Genomic DNA, 26,548 nt, shown 5'->3' with positions numbered 1-26,548 from the left:
TTCAAAGAAGGATTATACCTATCTTTCTCACACTATTCCAAAAATCTCAAGAGGAAAGAAGGCTTACAAGCTCATTTTATGAGGCCAACATTACCCTGGATCCCAACCCAGACAGACATTCAATATCTGCAAATCAGTTAATGTGATATAGCACATAAATAAAATGAAGGATAAAAATCATGTGATCATATCAATAGATGCAGGAAAAGCATTTGACCAAATCCAGTATCTATTTATGACAAAATCACTCAGCAGAGTGGAAATAGAAGCAATATATCTCAACATAATAAAGGCCATACTGACAAGCCCACAGCTACCATCATACTCAATGGTGAAAAGTGAAAAGTGTTTTCGTTAAGATCAGTAACAAGACAAAGATGTCCACTTTCACCACTTTATTCAACACAGTATTGGAAGTCCTACTCAAAACAATCAGACAAGGAAAAGAAATAAAGCGTATTTAAATTGGAAAGGAAGAAGTAAAACTGTCATTATTTGCAGATGCCATGATACTATATATAGAGAACCCTAACGATTCCAAGAAACTATAAGAACTGATAAATGAATTCAGTAAAATATCAGGATAAAAATTAATAGTCAGAATTCAGTAGCATTTTTATACATCAATAACGAACTATCAGAAAGAGAAATTAAAACAAACCCATTTACCATTGCATCAAAAAAAAAAAAAAAGAAAGAAACCTAGGAATAGATTGAATCAAAGAGGTAAAAGACCTACACTCAGAAAATTATAAGACATTGAAGACAGAAACTGAAGAAGATACAAATAAATTGAAGCATATACTGTGCTCATGGATAGGAAGAATTAACATAGTTATAATGCCCATACAACTCATAGCAATCAATCTATAGATTTAATGCAATCCCTATCAAAATACCAATGGCATTTTTCACAGAACTAGAACAAATAATTCTAAAATTTATATGGAACTACAACAGACCTCATATATCTACAGAAATCTTGAGAAAGAACAAAGTTAAAGGTATCAGACTGTCAGATATCAAACTATACTACAAGGCCATAGTAATCAAAACAGCATGGTACTGGTATAAAAACAGACACATAGATCAATGGAACAGAGTGGAGAGCCCAGAAGTAAACCCACACCAATATTGTGAATTAATCTATGACAAAAGAGGCAAGAATATGCAGTGGGGGTAAAGACAGTCTCTTTAATAAATGGCATTGGGAAAACTGGACAGATACACGCAAAAAAATGAAACTAGACTGCCTTCTTAACACCTCATACAAGAATAAACTTTAAATGGATTAAAGATATAAATGTAAGACCTGAAACCATAAATAAAACTCCTAGAAGAAAACATAGGCAATAAACTCTCTGACATTGCTGTTGGTAATATTTTTCAGTTCTGTAACTCCTCATTTTAAAAAGTGTGTGTTAAAGTTTATAATCTCTAAGTATTCAATTCTTAACTGTAATTGGTTGATACTATTTAACTGCATCACAGTTAACACTCGATAACTTCAACACTATGACTGAACGAGCTCATAGTATGACTGTCTACAAAGCATTTTCCTTCATGTTTCAAATCTTATTAAAATCCAGTTTGGAAATAGTTGAATCACCTAATTTTTTAAAAGTCATTCAAATAGGATATTACTTTTTTCTCTCTCAACACTTTACTTCTAAAACCATTTTTTTTTCTTACTGTGAAATGGCTATTTCTAAAATAAATTTTTGAAAAAGCTTTTCTCTTATTGTGTTCAATTGTGGGTCATAAATAACAATTTATCACTTCTGATTCCAATATCTCTTCCTACATCCTCCTAAATCTCGAAGAATTAAACAATTAGTTCAAACATAAAGCAAAAATTGAAAGTTATTTAAGATAGTTTGTTGTAAAATGAGATAAGTGAAGTTCTAACACTAATCAAATGAACAAAGAAATTGGGTTTCCATTTTTTAAGTATTTAATTTTATAATTGTTCTATATATGCATAAAAGTTGCAAAGATAGCTCAGAGTTTCCATTTATTACTCACCCACTTTCCATATTGTTAACTTCTTACATTACCATAGTGCCATTTACCACAAACAGGAAACCAGATGTAATTTGTATTTCACTAATTTTTCCACTAATGTCCTTTTTTCCCCCTAGAATCCTATTTAATATCAAGGATCCATTCCAGACTACTACATTCTACTTAGTCAAGTCTGTTTAGCCTCGTTTAATCCGAGACAATTTCTCAGTCTTTGCTTTTTTAATTATTATTATTAATTTTAATGACACTGACAATTTTAAGGAGTTACTAATCAGTTACTTTGTAGAATGCCTTGCAATCTGGGGTTGTGTGATGTTTTCCTCATGGTTAGACTGGTGTTATGGATTTTGAGGACGGATATAATAGAGGTGAAATGCCCTTTTCATCCTATCATATCAGTGGTGAATGGTATCAACAGGAGTCATCACTGGTAATGTTAACTTTGATCACTTTGTTAACATAGTGTTGGCCAGGTTTCTCGACTGTAAGGGTTCTCTTCCATACCATACCCTACTTCTTAGAAGTGAGCTACCAACTGCCAGCCACACTCAAGAAAGCAGGGGGTGGTTTAAATTCTAAATACTGGCAAGTGGGGTGACCCGATGGCTCAGTTGGTTAGAGCATGTGCTTTTAACAACAAAGTTGTCTGTTCAATTCCCACGTGGACCAGTGAGCTAACTATTGCAAGAGTAATATCTAAATAAATTATTTAGAATTGTTCCATGAGAAATATTCATCTCTTCTCTCACATTTACTTAAGAGTCCTGGTTTTCATGGAGCAAAATGCTAATCTGACAAAGTAAGAAGAAAGAGAGGAACATTTTGAGATAACTTTCTTTTGAGGAAGGAAAAGACCTTAGAACATTTGCATCTTCTTTCCTTTGAAATTCTCAACAGATACAAAAAAGATTTGGAAACTAGATTCCAGGGTTTGTAATAATAATTCATAGGATAAAAAAAAAAAAAGAGGACAGGACGTTAAGATCATCATCACAGTTCTTAAACATTCATATACATATATATATATACCAACTATGGCCTTTAAGTATTTTTATAGAAGGATAAAAGACTTTACATGTCAAAATACTTCAAAAATATTGTATTTTCAGGTCAATTTTTCTATAAAAAATGTCGACATTCAGTCATCCATCAGCTTCCTGTAACACCAGGTAAGTACCCTAATGCACACTGTTGAATACTCCATCTTCCCTCCACAAACCTTTGCCGAGTCAGACTGTTTTACTATTCTTATTCATTCCAACCTCCGCATGCTTTGGAGGATTTATTACGTGCAGAGCCCTACCCCAAACTCCAAAATGTCATCTGACATTATCTCAAAATCAAGGGCTACACACATAAGACAGAGGATATCTAACACTTCATTTACAATATGTTTATTTCTATACTTCTAGATCCATTATAGAAGCAAATAGGGCAAAGCTTTTTGCTCTTTGATACCTAAATTGTTAAAGAAAAATAATTTGTTACAGATAATTAGTAATGGCAAACAAAGGGTGAATTATGCAATAATTAAATAAAATTCCTCCAAATTCCTCATTTCACAGACTGCAAGTTTTGTTTCAGAGAGAGACTAGACTAAGAAAGACGCAGTAGAGCTGAGATTAGAAACCAGCTCCCACTTCTTATAACCCACAATTCTTAAGCAAAATAAATATGTTAAAAGACTTTTACCATATCAAATAATTTGAGCACACATTCAGGCAATGTTTCATCAGCCACCATGAGAATTTGTCCAATTAGTGAAGTCAGAGAAAATAATTCATAACATACTTCGGTGATGTTTGCAAATGTTTTCAGTTGTCTTTTAGTTCAAAAGAAGTAGGGATTAAATTAAGTGGTGGCTAACAGCCTGAAAGGGTTTCACACTCTACAAAGAAAGAAATCTAATATATTCAACATATATGCCTGGAGAGGAACAAATTCAGTATAATAGTGATTATTATACTCAGCCCTTTCTATACTATACTCAGTAGGTTCAGCTACTTTGGCAATTACATTAGATTTTGCACTATATTTCTATTGTGAAATAAAATAAATTTAATTTGCATATTTTCCTTAAACTTCTTCATTACAGTGAATGTTCCTTTCTCTTTCTCCTCTCAAGTATTCGTATTCACGCAACAGCAAAGGACATCAGAAAACTCAACTTCTCAACCTCAAAGACCTTCAGAAAGAATTAAAGGTTATGCAGTAATCCCAAGAAAGGCAAATTGATTTTAAGGTCCTTATTAACCGGGTGAAATGGGAAACGCATTATTCTTGATGACAAATGCATAATGATTTAGGCTCTCATCCTACGTTGTGCTTTGGGCATTCTTCCGCAGAATTACATAAAATGAAAATTTTACTCCTATTTATTCAACAGCCACAAAAATCATTACTCAACCAAATGACAATTTAAACTTATGATTTAGGTTTAACCTTTAAGCTCCCTTCTGTCTTCTTCCTTCTAATTGTGTTTATAAGTTATGGATTTTTTGGTGAGTATATTACCTAGTTCTAAGAGTATCTTTACATCTTTATGGGTATTGTACAGATTTCAATGTCAGGAATTCTGAGCAAGACTTCATACATGTGCAAAACAAAACGACCCATCCAGGTATAACTGAATGAGCCAAAGGACCTTCTTCCTACACAGTGCATCAGTTCACAGTCTAAAGCCAGAAGACTGTGTCTCTTCAGACGAGAGAAGGCATTATGCAAAAGAGTGAACGAATGAGGACAAAATGTCAACACTTTCAAAATTACCATTGATGTAGCCAGTTCAATTTAAAGTCCATGCCCTTGGAGAACTGTCTACATTTGACTGGGGATAGGGGGTGGAGGGAGTGAGGAGAAGTCGAGGGAATGGGTTCCAGTAACAAAATACCATAAGGACAATTTGGCAACAAGAGTTCCGTTCTTGTCTTGGCTGATTTAATCAAAATTAATGGAAGATTAAAAAAGGCAGCATGTGTTCCACTGAGTAGAGGTGGGTGTTAACAGACACTTAATCATCGAAGATCTGTTTCATCAGCCCCAATGGGCCTGCAGAGTACATCTATTATTCCTTTAGACCTTTGTCTGAAAGAAACCGCACCCTACACTAAAGGATGAAGGTGAAGAGTATTCCCTAGGTGATTATTCATTCAACAAAGCATTTCCTCGTCTCTGCATTTTAGGTGGGTAAAAATGAGGGTATAATTGCAATAGTGTCCACCACACTCTCTGGTCAGCAGCTAAGAAGGAATCACCAGACTGCATTTTAAGCGTGCTGTGCTATCCTAAGTGGAAACTCTTTAGCTTAAGCTGCCGTCCCAATGTTGTGTTCCAAAAAAGCATACATTTATTTTCCTCCTATGCTTGAAATTGATTAATGTTGAAACATAGTCATTCATCTTTAAGACTGAGTATACTTAGAAACTAAAAGCTTTTTAAGTTAAGATTCAGAACTTAATGGGGGATGTTTTCTCCTCTAAGTGTCTCCAATTTTCGTGGCTATAGCTTTATCATCATCAAAACTGTCTATACTAGAGTAGATGTTGTACAATGAAAGTTAGCCAGTTGCAGTTTTTACCTTTAATAGCTAGCTAAATATAAACAACACAAATTGTGCATGTAAACAAATTACTACGATAATTCAAACAACACACTATGTGTATGTCAGTTAACATTTCGAAATGAGTCTTAAGAAAATATGTTTGTATCATTCACAGACTTTTCCGAAGCTTTGCATATTTTCTCCAATTCTAGTTATCAGCACATTTTTCTACTGCACCACCCGTGCTAGAAACCTGAGAATAATTCTGAACTTTCCTTCTCTCTCAATTCTTATAAATAATTATTATCTGTGCATTATTGATGCTACTGCCTAGAAATCTTTTCAACCAAACTTCTCAACTTCCACTTGTAATATCTTAGCCTATGCACTTATCATTTCTCTCCCGGAATTCTTCAATAACTTTTCACTTTTTCTAGATCCCTACATTCAATCCACCCACAATAAAACCAGAGCAAAATTTCTAAACTAAGGAACTAATTATTTGACTTCTCAGCTTAAAACCCTCTAATGGTATGCCATTACCTGGACAGGCAAGTCCAAACACCACTGCATAGAACGTAATCTTCGGTCCTTTCCAGGTTCCCTCTCCTGCTACCACCTTTCCACGTTCACCAAGAACTTAGGCATACTAAACTTTCTGCAGTTTCTTATATGTTCCACACATAGTTTTTCTCCCTCTCATCTCTAACTCTACCTTCTCTGTTACCTAAGTCATCTTATCTCTCATTTCCCAATTCACCAGTAAATGCATCCCCACCAAAACACACTTTCATATCATAGAGAACCTTTACTCTTTGTTCAGTACTGAATTCAAATATTTCCTTTTCCAGAAGCATTCCATGATAACTCCAGGGGACCCTTTCTGTGCTTCCTTAATGAACTGTTCCTACATCTGTTTCATCACATACTACGTTGTGGTAATTAGATGTTCTCCTGTCTGTCTCCCACTTTGTTCTATTTATCTTTGTGTCTGCAATGCTTAACTGGTACCTAATTAACGCCTGATGTATGCATAGATGAGTGAATGCACGGGTAGATGAGTTTTGCCTGGCTATGAAATAGCAAATGTTTATTGGTTAAATATTGTGATTAGCGGGACTTTTGATAAACAGCGGAATATAATATACTTAAAGTATTACTTATTTACAAATCTATTGGTATGGAATGATTAAATTATTGAATAACTATTAATTGAATAAACACTAGTAAATAATCAAAGAACTCTCTGTCACACTTGTACATCTGGCTCTAAATGCTTACTATATTTAAATGTCTATTTAATTCCAATTTTAAACCATAAACTTCACTAAAGACAAGATAATACTTTCCTATAAAAACATGCTTCTCAAATAAAAGTGTCTTTTTTATTTTGTAGTAAAATATAATCCCACCTCATCAAGCTACCTAATCTGGTCAATCCACACATCCTTTTCTAGTAAAAATTCCTGTCTTCATTAGGGAAACAAAAGCTCTACTTGTATAGCTTTCCAATTTCTAATTAAGGATAGACAGTTGCAAAGGTGCACCTGATCAGAAAGGGACTAGACAGAAGGTAGTATCTAGGTGTCTACAAGCTAGATCGGGCTCCATGTGAGAAAAGAGAGATAATGAAAACATTTGATAAGAACCAAAAATAAAGGCCCTTCATTCCTGGGCACTACCAAATCATCACAAACGATCTGTATGCAGCTGAGGAAGAGCTGGTCTGGTTATGCTTTCCTTCTTTGCTCTCTACACTTCTAAAAATTCTCATACAAGAATTCTTTATTTCCAGGCTTCAAGGACAAAAAAAAAAAAAAAAAAAAAGTCCTGGATTTCTACAATTTACATACCAGTATTTTTAAGAATTGTACCTGACAGAATGGCACTGACTTTTCATTTTTCCAAGTAAAAGCATTTAAAAAGAAAACACGTTTCGTCCACTATCAATTCCTAAAATATATTTTAATGCACAAAAGGATTTGAAGTAAAATGTCTTAGTGAAGATGACTGCACTGAATTTAAGTTTATAAAAAACAAGCGTATTTCTTGTGGTTGAATGAGAACGTCACTGTGGGCTGACCCTAAAGACTGCTGTCTGGGTACCACACTTCCAATGATGGCAGTAGACATAGATTCCTGCCTTTGAAGAGGACAAGTTACAGATAAATCAATTACCCAAGATGATAGGGAAATAAAGGAAGATCCAAATGCAGAAGTCATGTTCTTGGGTTTATTAATGAGGATGTCAAGGGTCAAGAAGATACCTGATAAATGGGGTTCAAAGAAAGATGTATAATAAACAAATTAATACCATAATATTAACATTTAGGAATATCCATTATTCTTTCAAGAATTCCATAATCAGCACTCCTGCTTGGCTGTATCAGTTACCTTTTCCCAGCTCATTGTTGCTAACTGACCTTTGGAGACATTTACTTCAAATCCCATGCTTTAGCATACGTGAATCCCTACCTCTCCAAGAAGCACTTCACTTCCCTTTTCTCTTCCTTTCAATTAGCTACCTTTCTCTTCCTTTCAATTAGACACCCAAACAAACCATCAGCATTATGATAACTAAGACTCAATTAATGCAGTTATTTAGCAATAGCTACTTCTCTGACTTTTGCAATTCAATCTGATTTGCAACCCAAAATGTTTACAATGGTGAAGACAGAGTTTTCTTAACGCTATGTATATGACCCCTTAGAATAATGCCTAGAAAGTTGCCATTTGAAAGATGGCAACTACTAACCTCATGTTATATAAAAACATTACTTATTAAATCTGCAATTTAAATGTTTACCTACCATTTTGCCATAGAACTTTATATTGACTAAGCAGTGACATGTTTACTACGTTTTGCTCTGAGATAAGCATTACCACAAAGTGAAGTAATGGAGGGCTGCTTAACTAAAATCCCATGCCCGAGGCATTCACTCAGTAGATACTATGCTATCAAAAGTTTCACTGCTTAACTTTAGGTTTACTCTGAACCTGAATTTACCTACTTCCATCACACCCATGCACACGCACGCACACACACACACACAACTGAATCAATCCATCCAAATCTAACAGAAAAAACAAATAATCAAAAGACAAACTTAGGGTTTGAATTCAGAAGGAATCACTTCAAACATAAATCACTAATCTAAATTGGATGAGTCTCAGTTTTCTCAAACTTAACTGGGAATGTCATCTGTATTTCTCTACAGGGTTGCTTTGCAGCTAAGAGATAATGTGTATGTTAGAATTGTAGAATACTTCTTTCCATCTCTCATCCAGCTTTGGGAATTTCAAATCCTTTTTATGGATTCACTGGAAAGCAAAACTTGAGGACTAAACATCACTTACAACATCATTTATTAAAATTTGGAGTATTATGCAATATAAAACTTCAGTAATAAGAAAAATAATTGGATCCTTAAAGTAAATTGATTCATTCTAAGTAGTTCTGAGCAGTGTTTCTGAGAAATAGTAGTGAAAGAATATGAGTATCCCAGGAAGAACATATTGCTTGGTGAAGTAACAATCAACCGGGTGACATAAAGTTACTGAATGCAGGACAGTCTGAAGTCAGGATACATTAGCCTCAAAGACTAACCTGATTTTATCTATTCATGACTTGAATCCATCTCTAGAAACAGACTCACATTAATTGAACTCAAGAGATTTGAGTTTAAAACCAGAACGCTAAATTTTTCTATTTCGGAGAATCATTCTAGCTGAGAAAAAAGCCACAACGGTCCTCTTTTTAACATATACTGACTGCCCCTCTAGGCTCCTATAGATAATGTCAAGTTAGAACATGGATATCAGTTTGTTAATCTAATATGACAACTTTAATCTATATCTACCAAAGGCACTGGAGAGGTAGGATTCTGCAGTCAGTGTTATCTCTTGGTAAGCAAACTTCATGGAAAGCTAAATCATAATTGGAAGATTGCTTGGTGAGTATGTGATCAGAATAAGTGGGGTGTGTGACCCAATGTCATTAAAACTTTGAACCCTATAAAGAAAGTTTATACTTTTTCACTCTATCATAAAGCCATTAACTGCCGTGTGGACTGGACAGATGGCATGTTCTTGAGCAATGTGTTCTTGCTCGATGGGTGGCTTCAACTAGTGTTTGCCTCGTCTTAAGATTCCACGACTGATCAACCTCCCTGCTGTCTATTATAGCCCTTCAGTGATATACATTAACACCTTTAATCAGAGTACAGGTAAATCTTACAGCCTGGGAACTGTGGTCTTTATACTGCAAAAATATTGGTCTATTTAACTGTGTATTTAAAATTTTAACTCTTTCTTTCACTTTATTTTTGGGGAAAGTCTGGACCCCTCATCTTCTGAAAAAGGCAGTTTTAGGAGGTGTGATGTGATGAGTCAGGAAAATATTTTTACATTTAGAAAGAAATCCTCGACAGAAAAGAGAAGAAGGGGCAAAATGGAGACAAAGAGGAGAGCAACAGAAAGTTATAATCGTGGAAGCTGTCAGATTTTTGGTTTGCAATTTTCTATAGCAAAGATTTACAGAAAATATACCACACTTTCCAGCTCATAACAAACTGTTAATGAACTTGGATATCAATCTTTCCACTGTAATGTTACACATGCAGGGACAGGGAAGATTCGAATTTCTTTGACCTTGGTCAAATGTGTCATCCTTCACTAGGGGAAATTTGACAAGAAGCAGACATCGCATTGCTCCTTTTTTCTGCCCCTTTTCATGGAAAAATTAAATGTGCCCAAGAGATCACACACACCACAAGAAATCCCCAAGTATAGAATTAAATAAAAGGATTTTCCTGTGGGGCTTCCCGAACACAGTAAGTTATCTTGATGAGTTGGTTGAATTCTCTCTTCATTTGTAACCCTACAGCTCTTTTGATCACCACTGTCTACTTCGGCAGTGGTTCAGTATTGCTCTGGTAAGGTGCCAGAAGAATAGAAATCTCAAAGTCTTGCAATCTATTTATGTGAAAGATATGAGTTCTCAGATTGCCTAGAAAAGTGATCACACTTCTCCACTATTAATAGTAAAAAAATTTCATCAAAAATATAATTCTGTGATGCAATATGATGCCTTCCAAGTACATATAATAAGGGTATCACCATTTCTCAAACTGACCAACTTTCTGAGCCATCAACACAATGACATCATTTTGGGTATTTGGTAGCTTTATTTCAGTGTCTCCATACTCCCTTTAACCTTTCCCATCATTTCTCTGAAATTAAAGAAGGTCAAAAACTTTTCAGTGAAAGGAGATTTGTATTTATTTTCTGAGAGTTACTGCTCACCATTTTCATTGTTATTTTCATTGCTTTACACATCATTCTGTATAAGAAGTACCTCTTGAAATTTGAATCCTGCCACAAATATTTTGCAAACTTCACTATCTTCTTTGTGAAGTTGCTTGAAATCCTAACTCTGCACTGGCTTTCTATAGTTATTGTGAATCCTTTCTTCAGCTGTTTCCTGGGTTGGTAAGTAGAATGAAAAGAATGAAAAGAAACTGCTTGCTTCTACTATCTTTATCCTATCCATTTAGAGTAGGATTTAAACTTTGAAAATCAAAATAAAAAAAAATATCTAGTGAAGGCAAGAAGGGAACGTTCTCCATAGGACTGAGGTTAAGGAATATATGCTTGGATGTCATCAAACCAAGAGACTAGGATATCCAAGACATGTCTTAACCCATCCCATGGATAAAGGTCATAGACGTGGCCTCTCTAGGTCTCTGTATAAGCTCAGTGCACTCACCTAGTTATAATTCCAGGCCTTTCTCTCTCATTCTGAAAAGCAAACACAAGTCAGTGAACATATTATTATAGGGATAATCTTGAATCCACTATAATTTATAAGACAGCTAATCTTTCAAACACTTGAACACCTGACCCCTTACAACTGATCTCCATGTGCTCCCCTACCATAGTTAAACTTTATATATTAAACCATAGTTAAATCTATACCAAGAATGATTATTCACAAAAAGCATGTGATTGAGATTGTGTGGCATAAAAGGCCTGATTTATAACTTATGAAACTTCAAGGTATGTAATAAATATTGCTTTACTTACTTGGGTAATAAGATGGAAACTAGAGAAAAATTATGTAGGAACAGAGAAGGAAAGGAGTGAAAGACAAAAAACCATCAGTCTGTCTGTAACACAGAATGATGGATTTGTGCATTTGGGAAAGAGCAGGAGTCAGGGGAAGAAAAAATTATTCAGTAATCAAGCATTTCCTTTTCAATTGTTTGATGAGTTTGCAATGGCTGTCATTTTTTGCCTGCACTGGGATAATGTTTCATGAATAGTAGCCCCTTGGGTGCCTCTACAAATGTAAGATGTGTTTCTTATGAGATTATTCCCCAGAGTCTCATTCTGAAATAAACAGTTCATTGCTGATAAGGTTTTTATAGAGCAAGTTCTCTTTCAACAGACATAAGACTCAAAAAATGGAAATGTATAAAACTTGTTCCTACACTCTCATCCCCCAACCCACAGAATTTCTAACTTGTTCCTTTTTCTCAGGTGAGTCCTGAGGCTCCCTTTCAATCTCTTTTCAGAAAGTAGCATACTATCATATGCAAATTGGCTCCCAAATGCAAATGGCTGCCGATCAAAAATATTTTATAGTCTTTCCTCAACCATGCATAATAAAGTAACCCAGCACACAAATCACATAGCAAAGCCTTTTCTGCCATACGTGAGTTCTCAGACTTTTTAACTATCTAGAAAACTGGCTATAACACATAGTATTTCTAAATTTGGCCTTTAAATTCATTTTTTTAACACTCTGCTCTTTGCTTTTGAAGAACACACACACATGCACACACACACACACACACACACACACACAGCAAGTTGATGTGCTTGAGCATGACCTGAAAGGATAAAGCAAGAAATATAGATTCTTAATATTTATGTTTATGAGGATTGTGTTCAGTACTTTTCACTGTGCTATTCACTTTCAAGTGTTAGCTAATATGATGTAAAAAATCAATTTATAGTGACAAGACTCCAGTAACCAAGTATTATTAACCACTTTCTCACGTATTCAAAATGATTTGAAGAGGTTAAAACTTGCTTCCATCATAGACTAGGGAGAAAATAGTAAACCTAGTTTAACAATAATGAACTTCTGCCCCTACCTATAGCCCAGACTTAAAACAAAAATATGTTATACATTCAAAAAATACTGTTTCCCCAATATGTTCCAGAGCCTGAACTGACAATTATATCATGCAAATAGCGAAGATATAAACCAAATATTGGCCAAGATAAAGGCCCTTTGTTCATTGACCTTGACCGTCTACAATCTACTTAGTTGCTCTAGACTAGATCATGGGGAGAAATGTATGCAGGCAGGATCAATGGCAGGAATGTGTCCTTCCCTGCCCCAGTACATCCTGGCACAGCACACAGAATCTGACAGGGCTGGACATCAGACTCTTGGACAAGGTCTCTTTGGGTTGTTGAGATTTTTAAGGTGTATGATTAGGTAAGCATTGTTTTTTCCCTGCTGGGATTAGAAACCAGGATTCAATAACAATATAATTTGCTAACTACATAGCTCCAACCCTCTCTTGCCAGCTCTACATTGACAGCGTGGTTATAAGGCCACCTGTGTAACAAAACAAAGTAGCAACAGGATTTACCAAATGGCAAAACAGCAAACCCCAGTCTGGCATGGTCGTTAACTAGCCTTGATTTTCTTAAGCACTGGACCATAACCCCTTTCCACAGAAATTCAAAGAGGATGACTTATTTTTCTGGTGAGTCCATCCTATAGAGTCAGTCTTGGATTCTCTAAATTCACGCCCCTGATCCCAAACAATGGTCTCCAAACGTCATACCCCACAGTATGAGAAATCTGTATCATCTAAATCCCTAAGAGCTGTGAGACCAGTCACTGAACTCCATGCAGGAAACCCAGAAGATAATCAATAGCCGGTGGCTAACCCCAGGAAGCAAGTCATATTTTCCCACAGCACACTGGGAGAACTTTGAAGGGGCCCTTTGATCGCACAGCCCAAGAAATGCATGATGCCCAGTTCACAAAGTATAACAAAGCTGCCATCCACAGCAGCGGCATGGAGGCTGAGAAACAGCATGTTTCCAAGTATCTCCCAAAGACTGGAGAAGAGCAGTACCCCTGTTCATCTTCTGGCCTTAGATCCAGTGTTAATAGATTACTTGGCAGATACTAGGGTCTATAATTTAAAGGTATTTGCCAGGAGTCTGGGAGGCCCCAAGAGCATAGTAGTATCATTAGCAGATTCTCGAAGGCAACTAGCTTTGCACTTGACATGTCAGTATTGGATAGCAAGCTTAACATCACGACAGATTTGCTGAGAGGGCCACCACTTGTCAGAGATATATACTAGTATGTTGAATTCATTGAAGTCCAGGTGACAGCTATCTTGGAAGACTCCTGGTATAAGACAATTTAGTATGTTTTTTATTTCTCTTCTCACCTCCCATAACCTCAGGTGTTGTTTTCTGGGCAGAAAAGTTTGTACCTCATGAGCCCTGGTTGCTCAAATTCTTCAAATTACAAAAAGGGGGAAAGAAGGAAAAGAAAAGGAAAAAGCTTGTCTTTAGGCTTGGCCCTTGTCCCGGTGGACATTTTGCATGATAGAAGTGTTTTTGTGTGCCAATGCCTGATGCCTGGGAATTTGCTCTACCTTTTTGACCAGATAAGTTCTTCCTAACAATATGGGTGTTTTTGTTTTTGTTTGTTTGGTTGCTTGTTTTTTTTTTGGCAAATGCCTGTTTTTGCTCTGGGGTGTGTGTACATATTGTGCGCTGGAGTCTGAGTAGATGAAGGCAGTCATGGAACATACATGACTGACCAGCAATAAAAACCCTTAACACAAAAGCTTGCATGAGCTTCCTTGATGGCAACACTTTGAATGTGTTGTCACGTATCATATTGTTGCTGAGATAATTAAATGTGTCCCTGTGTAATTCAACTGGGAGGAGGCACCAGAAGTTTGTACCTAGTTTATCCTGCACTTTACCTCATGCACCTGTTAACATTTGCTGGTTTAAATCTGTATCCTTTCAGAGTAATAAACTGTAACTGTGAATGTAACAGCTTTTCTGAGTCAAATGAGTCCTTCCAGAGAATCAATGAGCCTGAAAGAGGTCTTGGGGACCATGACACACCTTCCTATTAAGCAAGGACTCTTTTGCTTACTCAGAGGTCATGCCACCACTTCACACATTACACACCCATGACCCTGTGGCAGTTGAGTGCAATGAAATGCAGCTACAACCCAAGTGAGGATGGCCAGCATAGAATGTTTAACATAAGATGTTTAAATTTGGAGCTGCTATGTCACATGAGTGGGGTATAAGACAGTAGATGCAGCCTCCGCTGGGTGGGTCAATGAAAGCCAGTCAATCAATAGCAGTGCGCTGCAGGTTGGTGTTTGCTCATTCCTTGGCATAGGATACTATACAGATTTGCCAATCACCTGAGGAAATTTGGGTATAGAAAAATAAAAAAAAAGATGTATGGAAGTCTAAATGAATTAGGTTCACATGCATATTTGTGAAACTCCAAGAATTTCCTATCACCTTCCAATCCTTGGGTCTCTAAGAGACAGGTCCAAGGAGATGGACTCCTGCAAGAGAAGGCAATCCTTAGCACAGCATTAAGTAAGAAGTCCCGCCAGCCTCCCAAGGAAAGCAAGGGAAGTATAGTTTCAGTTTGTCTTTGATTAAACTGTTTTAGGGCTCTCTCGAATATAGATATACAAATAGATGTAGGTAGATATATATATAGAGATATATGGAATATATGTGTGTGTGTGTTCATATATTTATCTGTATGTAAATTTATCTGCTTGTTTGTTTGTTTATTCCACACACACTTTGGGATTGCCCAGTGTCATAATACCTAAATCATGAAGAGTTATCTGAGGCAATGATTCTGGATATCCCAATAGGAAAGGGCGATCCCTCCCAATCCATTTAATAGTTGAATAGTGTAGGGAGGGACATCTACATTTGAACAGCAAAAGCTTCTGCGTAGCTTCCAAGAAACTAGATGATTCTGAGGTTTGAACGGATCAGTTGCCTGGGGAACCAAGCAGGAACCACTCCATCAGACTGACCACTTTGCTATCCTAAACTCATACAGAGGTGATGGTCTGCATCCCTTTCTTCTAAATGGACAGTGCCCTCCTCTATTATCTTCCTTTTCTGTGTGCTGAGAGTCGTTACCATCCTTTAGTGTTCTAAAGGTGGAGACACCTTGTTCTCTCAGACTGTAGGGTCATTAAGTTGAATGATTGGAAAAGCAACAGCCCCTCTCCTGCTGCGGCGAAGGACAGTGATGAAACATCACTATGAGCTCCAGTCCTATTCACCAGCTCAGCTCTGGGGTTCTCAGGGGTTGGGGCCCAAACTTTGAGGCTGCAATACTATGATGCTGCATGTAGAATCAAAATTAGCTACATCACCAAACATAGGTGGTGAAGAAACAGCCCTTCCTCTTGGTATCATCTAGAAACTGAAGTGCAAGTTTTGTCCTTGACCTTAATTGCATTTAGCCCCAGCCATAGTCAGTTTCATGGAGCTTTGCAGGAAGGGGTCAACTCCTTTCCTGGGATGCCAGTCTGAAGATAATCACTGTTGGACAAGTAAACCCTTTCCTCTTAGCAAGCAATAAGAATGTGTAGGGTATTATGAGTTTTACAAGTTACTCTCCCTGTCCTAAAAAAGCTGGAAGATCCACAGGGTGGAAAGTTTTAGCATCAGTGAAGAATATTCACTACAGAGAGGCATTGCTTGGAATCAGTCAGTTTCAGATTTGATAGTTACTTCATTTCAGTTTAGTGTGGTCATGGTGCATGAAGAACCTAGTCTACTTCTGTCATTCTTTGGATTTTCTGTAACATTTTATCCTCAATATGAAATATGTTTTAAAAAATTAAATGTATTGGAGTGATGTTGCTTATATAGGTTTCAAGTGTACAATTCTATAACACATCATCTATGTATTGCATTGTGTGTTCCTTCCATCACCATGTTTGACCCACTTTGGCCTCTTCCATCCCCACACCATCCTTTTCCTCTGGTAACCACCATACTGCTGTCTGTGTCTATGAGTTTTGTTTGTTGCATGTCTTGTTCATTTCTTGCTTTCAGTTTTATATCCTACATATAAGTGAAATCATATGGCTCTCGACATTTTTCTTTTTCTTTTTTTTTTGACGTTTTTCACCTGACTTGTTTCACCTAGTATAATATTTTCAAGATCCATCCATGTTGTCACAAATGGCAGTATTTCATCTCACGAAAGACTTTTTAAATTAGCCTCAGTTAACCAATATATTTCAGTTGATATTTTACAAATTCATTAATACCATCATTACTAAAGGTTTGCTAAATGGCTCCCACAACTCTGGGTTGGGCTAGAGACAAAAATTCAAGGAATATGTATTCAAATGCTATTCCTAATTCCTAATATTTTTGGCATTAGACTAATCACACTAATCTCCCACCATCCTGATTGCCTTATTTACAAAATGAAAAAAGTAAAAGAGCTTACTCATCAGAATGCCAGAATGTGTATAGAGTGATGTGTATTTTTATTTAACCAACTTGAAATATGTAAATTACCACAGACAGCAAGTTAGACTGTTTTCCGATATGTATTTTTGCCTGAGAAATTTTCTTTCCTCTCCTAAACACCAAGCAGATTCATTTAATCTTTAAATCACACTTCCTTTCTGATAGGAATCCCTTCAATCTAGCGTTGAAATCATGTTGCATTTTTGTACTTGTATAATCCCCCTCTCCACAATACTTCGGAAGAGCAAGTGGCATGCCTAATGCTTCTCTGTATCCATCTGGTACTTAATGTATCACTAAGACCATGGGAGAATTTCCTTAGGTATTTTCTGAGTTGAGTAACATCACCACTAGACAGCTAGGAGGATAGTACATCTTTCCTCACACCTAATTCTCACACAGTTACATTATCAGGTAGGAAACCAAGTCTTGGGCCTCTCACTGCTTGAGCATTGAACATTCCTCCTTCGTTGTAGATGGGTGGCTGATGTCAGCAGATTCATAATCACAACCCTCTGAGCCAAACATCAGGAGGTTAATAGAAACTGGTGTTGAAAAGAAAAACATACTGTTGTTCTTTGTCTCCAAAATTTCCCAGCAGGCATAAGGACCTCCTACTAGATGAAGAGTTTAAAAGAAGGTCTTCGTTTGTAAAACAATTATCGCATAACCATACTTTTGGTTACCCCCAGTGGTTTGATGAATGGACTGACAGAGGACAACACTCCTAAATAAGTTTTCATTTGTTTCTCTTCTCTAAAAAAACAGTATCTCTGTTGATACCAGTGACAGATGAAAATAATTCCAATCCCTGTGGCCATTAGATTTTCAGCTCTTATTTCAACTGTTAAATAAATCTCGAGGTAATGAACATTTTTCTAGTTAGAGGAATAGAATATTCAATGTGGTAATGGATTTTTCCCGCTAAAACAATATCAATTTTGCCAATTATACTTTACTGATCACAATTTTCCTGTTCTCATGGCACAAACTTACACACCTTCATCTGAAAAACTCTAGAGTGTTTTGAGAACCTCCCAATTTAGCTTTGCTAAAGGGGCAAATGGTAGTCGTTAAATTGGTTAGTATCTGTGAGTGGAAGACAGATGACAGCAAAAGACATCAAGTAAGAGGAGACAGACATCCTGAAAAGAGGGAAAAGTCTAGGCAACCCATGGCTCATACTGCCCCATTCACTGGGCTCAGGGTTTCTTTCTGATCCTTCTTAATCTATTTACTCAATTTAAATTTTAGGCCATTTACTCAGTAGGTTAGATTTTCACTGAAAGAACAGCCCGGGTGGCCTTATTCTTTATAAACTCAAGGAACTTTCAATTTGTGTTGGTGAAATAGTCATACAGAGTGTCTTGAAGTTTTAAGACCTTCTCCATTTAAACATCCTATCCAAAAGAATTGTCACTTGATACGTACATTTCACTCAAGCCACATCAGATTGTGTGCCATTTCCTGTCCTTGCTCTTCTCGTAAGTCATAGTGGTAATGGCTAGGCTTTGCTGCCCTCTATTGGCCTGTTGGTAACCAGCTACTCTTTAAACAAAAATTAAGTGGTTAACTCCCTTATTGAGACTTGGATTCCAGATAAAACAAAGAAAAAAAAAATTACACATAGTCTACATTGAAAATAAACATTAAAAACCAAAATTTTAAAACAACGAGAGAACAAATAAAAACAAACAAAATTTTATTCTTCTCTGAGCATACGTGGAATTCTGTGATCTGCATTAATAACTAAATTTATTTTGGTGAAATATTGCAGTAGTTTACAATAGTAATAGTGAGGGACAGTACTGCTTTTTTATACTAATGAATATTCAGTTGGCAATGAACACGTTTCTCAAACACTAGAGCAAATATAAAAAAATTACTTCCCGTTCCCACTTCTACAAAACTTCTACCTTTATTCTCCTCACACTGTTAAATTCTGGAAACATATGACAGGACAAATATTTTATAATTCTAATATTTCAAAAATGTGTGAACATGTTGCATTTATTTCTAAGCATAACACTGCAGTAAAATTGCTATGATTAAGATGTTTAGAGTCCTTGTAGAACCCTATAGGATTTAGGCACACAACCAATAATTTCTTTATTTAAGATTCTCTCTATATATATACATATGGAATATATATATGGAATATGGAATATATATATATTAGGTTGGTGCAAAAGTAAACTATAATTAGGTTGTAGTTTAAAAGGTTTTTAAAAATTGTAAAAACCGCAATTACTATAGCATCAACCATATATATATATATATACATATATACATGTATATATATGGTTGATGCTAAATATATATATATATACACATACACACACACATATATATGTATATATACATACATATATATGCACACACACACACGCACACATAATGTTAACCTAAAAATAAAGGCCAAACAGAGAGGCAATAAGCATTTAAGGAAAAAAAAAAGAAGAACCAGTTATTTGGGAACCACTGACTCATGCAGAAACCCAAGTAGTGTACCTATTAGAGGATGAAGTCAAGGAGATTTTATGAAAAAGGAAGGGAAATAATTATATGAATAGAAGAAAAGAAGTTCTATTAGTGTTAATAAATTAAGGAAAGAATTTCTATCCGTGCAAATAAGCTGACTTATTCTTTAGCTGTACATGGTGGTGCTAATTCAAAAGAATGTCTTTATTCAGTCTGATAGTCAAGCTATTTGTTTTCCTGCTAGATTTTCAAATAGTTGTTTGAAATACAATGCTGATTTGGCCCAGTTCAAAAGTTATTTTTCCCAGTTGAAACATTCCAAAGGTTTGAGGAGTAAGACGTGCAAGTCAGTTCCTCTGTAATGGCTGCCCTAACTCTATTTTAAAATGGCTCTACTTATGTCAACTTTTCACATATGCAACGTAAAGTATTTTCCACATTATACTTTTGTTATTGTCTAGCACATTCTTCCTAAAGTTTAAGAATCACAATTATGAACTATCATTAGATGATTTTCCCTGTAGTCCATGCTATTTAAGTGATTAAGATAGAACATATATTGCAACAATTTGCTTTTTATATGAGGAATGCAAAATGAATAGAAATTCAGTAGTCTCTAAAAGCACTGATTTTAAGTCACATTTGAAAGAGTTCAGAACAGGCCTCCCCAAGATGTGCCACTTTAGCATATGAACTGTTTTGAACTGAAGGCAGTCGAGATCCTGTGGCTCAGGAAAAATGTCTGCTCCTCCCTTAATCTAAATTGGGGGCCTCACATATACTAAGAGTTATTACCAAAATAACTTTTTATGACCTAGTCTATATGATCCATATTTTTCTTTCTTATTGTCCTGTGAATTTTTTTCCTCCCATCTGAAGCCAAAAGGCATCTCACGTCATTCCTTGGCTCAGGACACCACATATATCTCATTCTACATTTCTGTCTCAGAACCTCTCACATATATGGGGTTGTCATATGTACAAATATAATTAAATTTGGTTATTTTTTCTTGTTAATCTGTCTCATGTAGATTTAATAATGAGACGAACAAAAAGAACCCAGAAAGGTAGACAAAATTTTTTTCTTCCCCCACACCTTAATACACTCAATTTTTGATATACAACAGAGACTAAGAGGTTAATATGGAAAAAGAACATCATATTAGCATCACGACCACCAATATAATTACAATTTATTGAGCATATCTTATATATCAAATAAAGAACTTAATGGTTTATCTTTACAATTGTATTTATTTCTCACAACAACACTAATAAGCAGTTATTATCACCTCCACTTTACAGATGAGAAATATATGGCTTAGAAAACATAGGTTCCTTGCCCTATACTATACCATAAGAGTCAGAACACAACAGGGTTTCCAAACAAAAGCTGTCACTGAAGTTGTTTTTCTCATTAAGTAATAGCTCTATATATTAATAATAATTTATTTTTACCAAAGTAAAATATCAAATGTTGAAAAGAAGTTGAATCATTAATACTTTTTAAAATATTCCTTTTTTTCTTTCTGTGTGTATATGCATGTAAATCTTGAAGAGTGACACAGAGAAGGTTAAGTTTGATAATTTTAATTATATGATCACTGTGCACTTTACCACATAGCTCTAGTAAATATGAAATACTTTTGTTGCTTTGAGAACACAATGCTCTCCAAGCAACAATCAGAGCCATCCTTTTGTTCAGCTGAGCCACTCAGTTCCAAGCATCTTTGATGATTAAAGGTCACATTTTAGGGGGTTGTTAGTTATACGTAAAAAGAATTCAGTCTTGAAGAGACTTCAAAACCCGAAATGTCCATATTGCTACAAATATCCTCTGGCTACAAAGGACACTATTTAGGATTTGTTTGAAAATCCACTGTATTCTGAAATAAAAATTCAAAACAAACAACCATATCATATACACACATTCGAATTAAGTTCTTGCATTTTTTTCTGCTGGATAAGCAAGCACATAAAGTATAATGAGAAGCATTAGCTGGAGCTCAAATCTGTAAAAGCCCACATTCTCTGATATTTCGTGAAAAAAAAGAGTAACACTCTTCCTTTTTGAACTATGTCAAGGGAAAAAGATATCAATTCATAAAGAGTTTACTTGATGGTATCTGGACTTCTGTAGAGAACTTATTAAGTCTGACAAATATGATTAAAAGCAAAGTGGGCTTTCCACTGCAGCTTGTCTTAGAAGGCATCTTCTAAGTTCACTCAATGTGTTCTTTGCTCCAGTAAACTCTATGAAGAATTGATTTGCAATGTAACTAATCAAGATGCTTTGCTTCACCTCCCTTTTGTCATCACACAAAAGTTTATGTCAGGAAAGCTTTGAGAGGTAATCAATCCTAAGGGGGGAAAATGGATCAGGAAGAGAATATCATGAATAAATACTCCATTGGACTATTTGAATTCACTGTTTTATAACATTGCCATACCCGCACAGCCAACAATTCCCCCACCCAGTTTTACAGTAATTGATTTTTAATAAAACAAAACAACTAGGATTGAACCAATCCATCATACAGAATTGTGTTTTACTATCTGTTCCATCACTGTTTAACCTACTTATTACCAAATCCCCTGGCCTGTAATTAACCAAAGTTTTTCTACGTCCCTATTAACTTCAGCTAATCAAGTTTATCCTCCATTTATTATTCACTTGTAAATCATGAATCACGAACCATTTGTAAATCACGAACCATTTATAAGTCATAAATCACGTTGAGGGAGAAAGTGATTGCTGAAATGTATCTTTTTGGAAGCTACACATTGATGACTATAACCCTTACCTACTATACAGATCTGTTGCTTCATAAAATACAAGACTTGAATAGAAATAACCTCTAGCCTTATGCTAATAATGAGTGCTAACTTTTATTCAGTGCTCACTATATTTTCAGACAGGCTCTTATCTAAGCACCACAGATGTACAGATACATTCCTCATAAGACTGTACTATGAAGAGCTTAAATTATCTAAATTGTTTTAAATTACCTAGCTAATAACAGACAATGCAAGGACTTGAGTCAGATATAGATGACTCCAGAGTTTAATCATCCTATTCCTCTGCTATAGACAATTGTTACAAGAGTCTCCCTGTAGCTGTGTATTCTCAGTGGATGGAATAGAGTTTTATTCAGAATCAACAGCGTGTGTGAGTGTGTGTGGTGTGTGTGTGTGTGTGTGTGTGTGTGTGTGTGACTAAGGATTTTTATAGTTCATTTTCATTCTATATAAGAACCCACATTTTTCCATAACACAATTCATTTTTCAAATTTCAAAATTTCTAATCTGTTAAGCTGACTTTAAAAGCTAACTGCAGTGACAGAGTGATAGATGTGAATTCGTCTTTAAAGAGCCATAATTTATTCAGGCCAGTTAGGTGGCAAACAACAGAAATCCGCTTCACCATAAACAAAGCTGCAATGAACATTGAACACACAATGGGATTTATAGATGATGTAATACAGAATTGTACACCTGAAATTATGTAATTTCATTAACAATTGTCACCCCAAAAATAAATTTAAAAAAAAAAGGAAATCCGCTTCAAACTGGCTTAGGAAAAGAAAAGGAAATGCATTGGTGTGTGTAAGTAAACCATGAGAATGACAGAGACGAGATAAAAGACCACAAGGAATTTAAAATCTGTAAGAGATTCCTCTCAATGTCTGTCATCTCATTTCTATTTTCTCTTGCTAAGACTACCTTTTTGGTGAGGTGGGATTGACCCTCAGAACCTCTGGGTCCCAAAGTTCACATCTTTGTAACCAGAGAGAAAGAAACTTTTCACCACTACCTCTAAGTTTAACAATCCTGTGAGAGACTTCTCATTGGTTTAGTGTGCGCCCCTTGCCACCCAAGGGGCCAGAGTGATATGATCAATGATTGCTCACCACTATCACTAAGAAGGCAAGCAGGATTCAATGGCATTGGGTTTGAAACAATAAACTTGCTTAATTAGCTTTCAATTTAAAAAAAAAAAAACACACATAAATGATTCGCTATGACCTTAATCAACCTATCATTTGTGCTTAGACTTAAATGGTTTCTAAATAAACTTGCATCTTTTGCATATTGAAGTGTCAAAGTTTTATATACTTTGGATTGGCTGAAACAGGTCACACATTTTCATGTTGGTTTTAAAGCGAAGAGGGAGAGGGAGGATCTCTCAGAAGGGATTTCATAGTGGAAGATGTGGATTATTGGCCCAATAGTTCTATGTAACAACATATCCCCCTCAAAGAGAAATGGAGTTTGCATGATGAAGAGCAAATAAATGAACATATATCAACTACTTCATGTGATTAAGACTACTTCATCAGTCACTAACATTAGTTTTTCAATATTTTCAATTTATCTATTTTCATATTAAGTTAAATGCATGTACAACAACTACAATTGATTTAATGCATTCTGTTGCATAACGAACAACCCTTACTGTGTGATCATGGCATAATTGAATATGTTTGGGTGAATTCTCTTTGTCAAACAGCGATGCCCATTCACAGTAAGGTAATTTGTAATGACTTCTTTCACAGTAAAGACTTTTTAAATATATATTTTACAAGGAAAATTACAGAAAATAATATGCAAGACCAGCATTATTACACTTGAGATGGTGGCTATAAAAAGAGGTCTCAGTTGGGAGTAGAGAGCAGATTACATAGAGACAGGTTCTGGGGAGTATCTCTTTGAACAAGAGGCAAAGATGTGAGTTGAACTGTTTTTGTTTGTTCATTTATTTGTCTTGTTCCTTTGTTGCTTTCAGTTGTATATCTGTCTCTTTCATTCAGTGTGCTCAGTCTACTTATTGGCAGCCGAGTCCTGATGTCTCCATGCTTCTTCTTACTTGCAAGAGATTTAACCAAGATGAAGATATTTAAAAATACAGTATGACTCCACAGAAATACAGAAGTTCTGAGGCAAAATATGGGTTAACATTTGCAGATCTATTTTTATAACTCATAGGCATTTATAAAATGATTTATGTGACTGAACCATCTAGAACTATCAGTAGGTATAAACTCCTGGATATACAAAGTTGAAAAGGAAAGTTTTCTCCTGAGATTGAATAAACTTTTTTTTGTCTTTTGCTTTCAATGAAATGCAACTCATGTAATTAAGTGTAATTGGGAAATACAATTTAATATATATGTCATCTTCAGATGAGGAGGAGTAGAGAAAACTACTGGCTAGCCATAAGCTTTGTTGGTTGGGCCTTCAGTGAAATCATACATAGTCTCTGGTGTTTCCAGACATAGAAGGTTGCAATATGAAGGAAAGTCATTGCACTGGACTCAGCCTGAACTCTAAGAATTTATTTGAGTTAAGGATGCATGGATTTTTCCCTTGCAAGAGATATGCACAACATGGGGAAGTGAGCTTATTTCTTATCAAGAAGATGGATGGGATTTCAAAAAACAGTCTGTTGAGAGTAGGGAAAAGAAAGAAAGTCTCAGGTAAGTGTTTTGTTGTTGTTGTTGTTATTGTTGTTTTTCCCAAATTTGCACAGCTTTTGGAAGGCTAAGTTGGAACTAGAATTGAATTTTTCAGTTAAATAAGTAGATTTATGAGGTGATATTTTCTTTTTTGTCTCCTCCTAAGAATTCTATAGCCTTAAGGAAGCCTATGGTATCCTCAGAAACTTCCACTTCCATTGTCCCATTTTTCAAAGCAATGTGTACTTGAAGCAAAATCAAAAACTGATTTTATTTCTAAGAGGGCAGAATAGTGCCCGTCTGGGCAGAGCCTGTCTCCCTCTCATAAAAGCAGCCCTGATGAGCACACTGTATAGGTGCACCTGCCTCTAACAGGATCACACCAGCAGTCTGGGAAGAAAGGAAATATTGCACATGGCATGTGATGAACCACCTACGCTGGGTTATACACTGGATATAGAAAAAGACCTTGGCAACAATATGGTTGTGCTGAAACATATGATAATATCACAAGTCAGTACTCATAATATTCAGATTTTGAGAGATGTATCTTTCCTAAGGGTGTTAGATTTTGGTTTGGAACAACAAACAAATAGAAAACAGCATCAAAACAGGTCCATGAGAGGGTAAATCATATATTAAAAAAATAAAAAATATGTATTTCAGATGAGACGTGTATATTATAACATCCCATATATATTATTTATATATAAGCTATAATATATACACAAGGATTTTGTAGGCATGTGCACTGATATAGTATATATATGAGAGATGAGAACTATATATCAGATTTTATAGCTTTATATGTATAAAGATGTATTTACATTGTGTAACTATAAGTGTAAATTATATATAACATATACCTCTATATGTAATATAAATATTTTTCAGTTCTTCAATTTTACTCTAAGAGTGAAATTTTCTCCTATATATCAGAAAACCCAAGAAATAGAGACATAATAAGTTCACGAAAGGAATTCTCTATCCTTTTGTTTATATTGTTGTTAAATATGGTACAAGAGAAAAAAACCTTTCTCCCAGGAAGAGAGCTAATTTCTAAACAAGTGAAACTGTACTATAAATAATATTATATGATGATCTAATTTATTCAAAATATTAATGTGGGATGACTTTTCAACTTACTCTAGGAAAAATGACAGTATTCTTGCTATTAGAAAAGTCTTCTAATACACTTGATTTATGAGACTGAATTTATACGAAATGTATTTCTTATATATTTCATGGGTTGCAGAAAAAAACTTACGTCTATAATTAGGATCTACATAGGACAGTAATTGATGGGCTAAATAATATTTTACCTCAAAAAATAGAACTACCAAATGATCCAGCAATTCCACTTCTGGGTATTTATCTGAAGAAACCCAAAACACTAAATCAAAAAGACACGTGCACCCTTATTTTAATTGCAGCATTATTTAAAATAGCC

The sequence above is a fragment of the Rhinolophus hipposideros genome (assembly GCF_964194185.1).
Source record: "Rhinolophus hipposideros genome assembly, chromosome: 6".
In the NCBI taxonomy this organism is placed as follows: domain Eukaryota; kingdom Metazoa; phylum Chordata; class Mammalia; order Chiroptera; family Rhinolophidae; genus Rhinolophus; species Rhinolophus hipposideros.
This window is presented reverse-complemented; position numbering follows the sequence as displayed.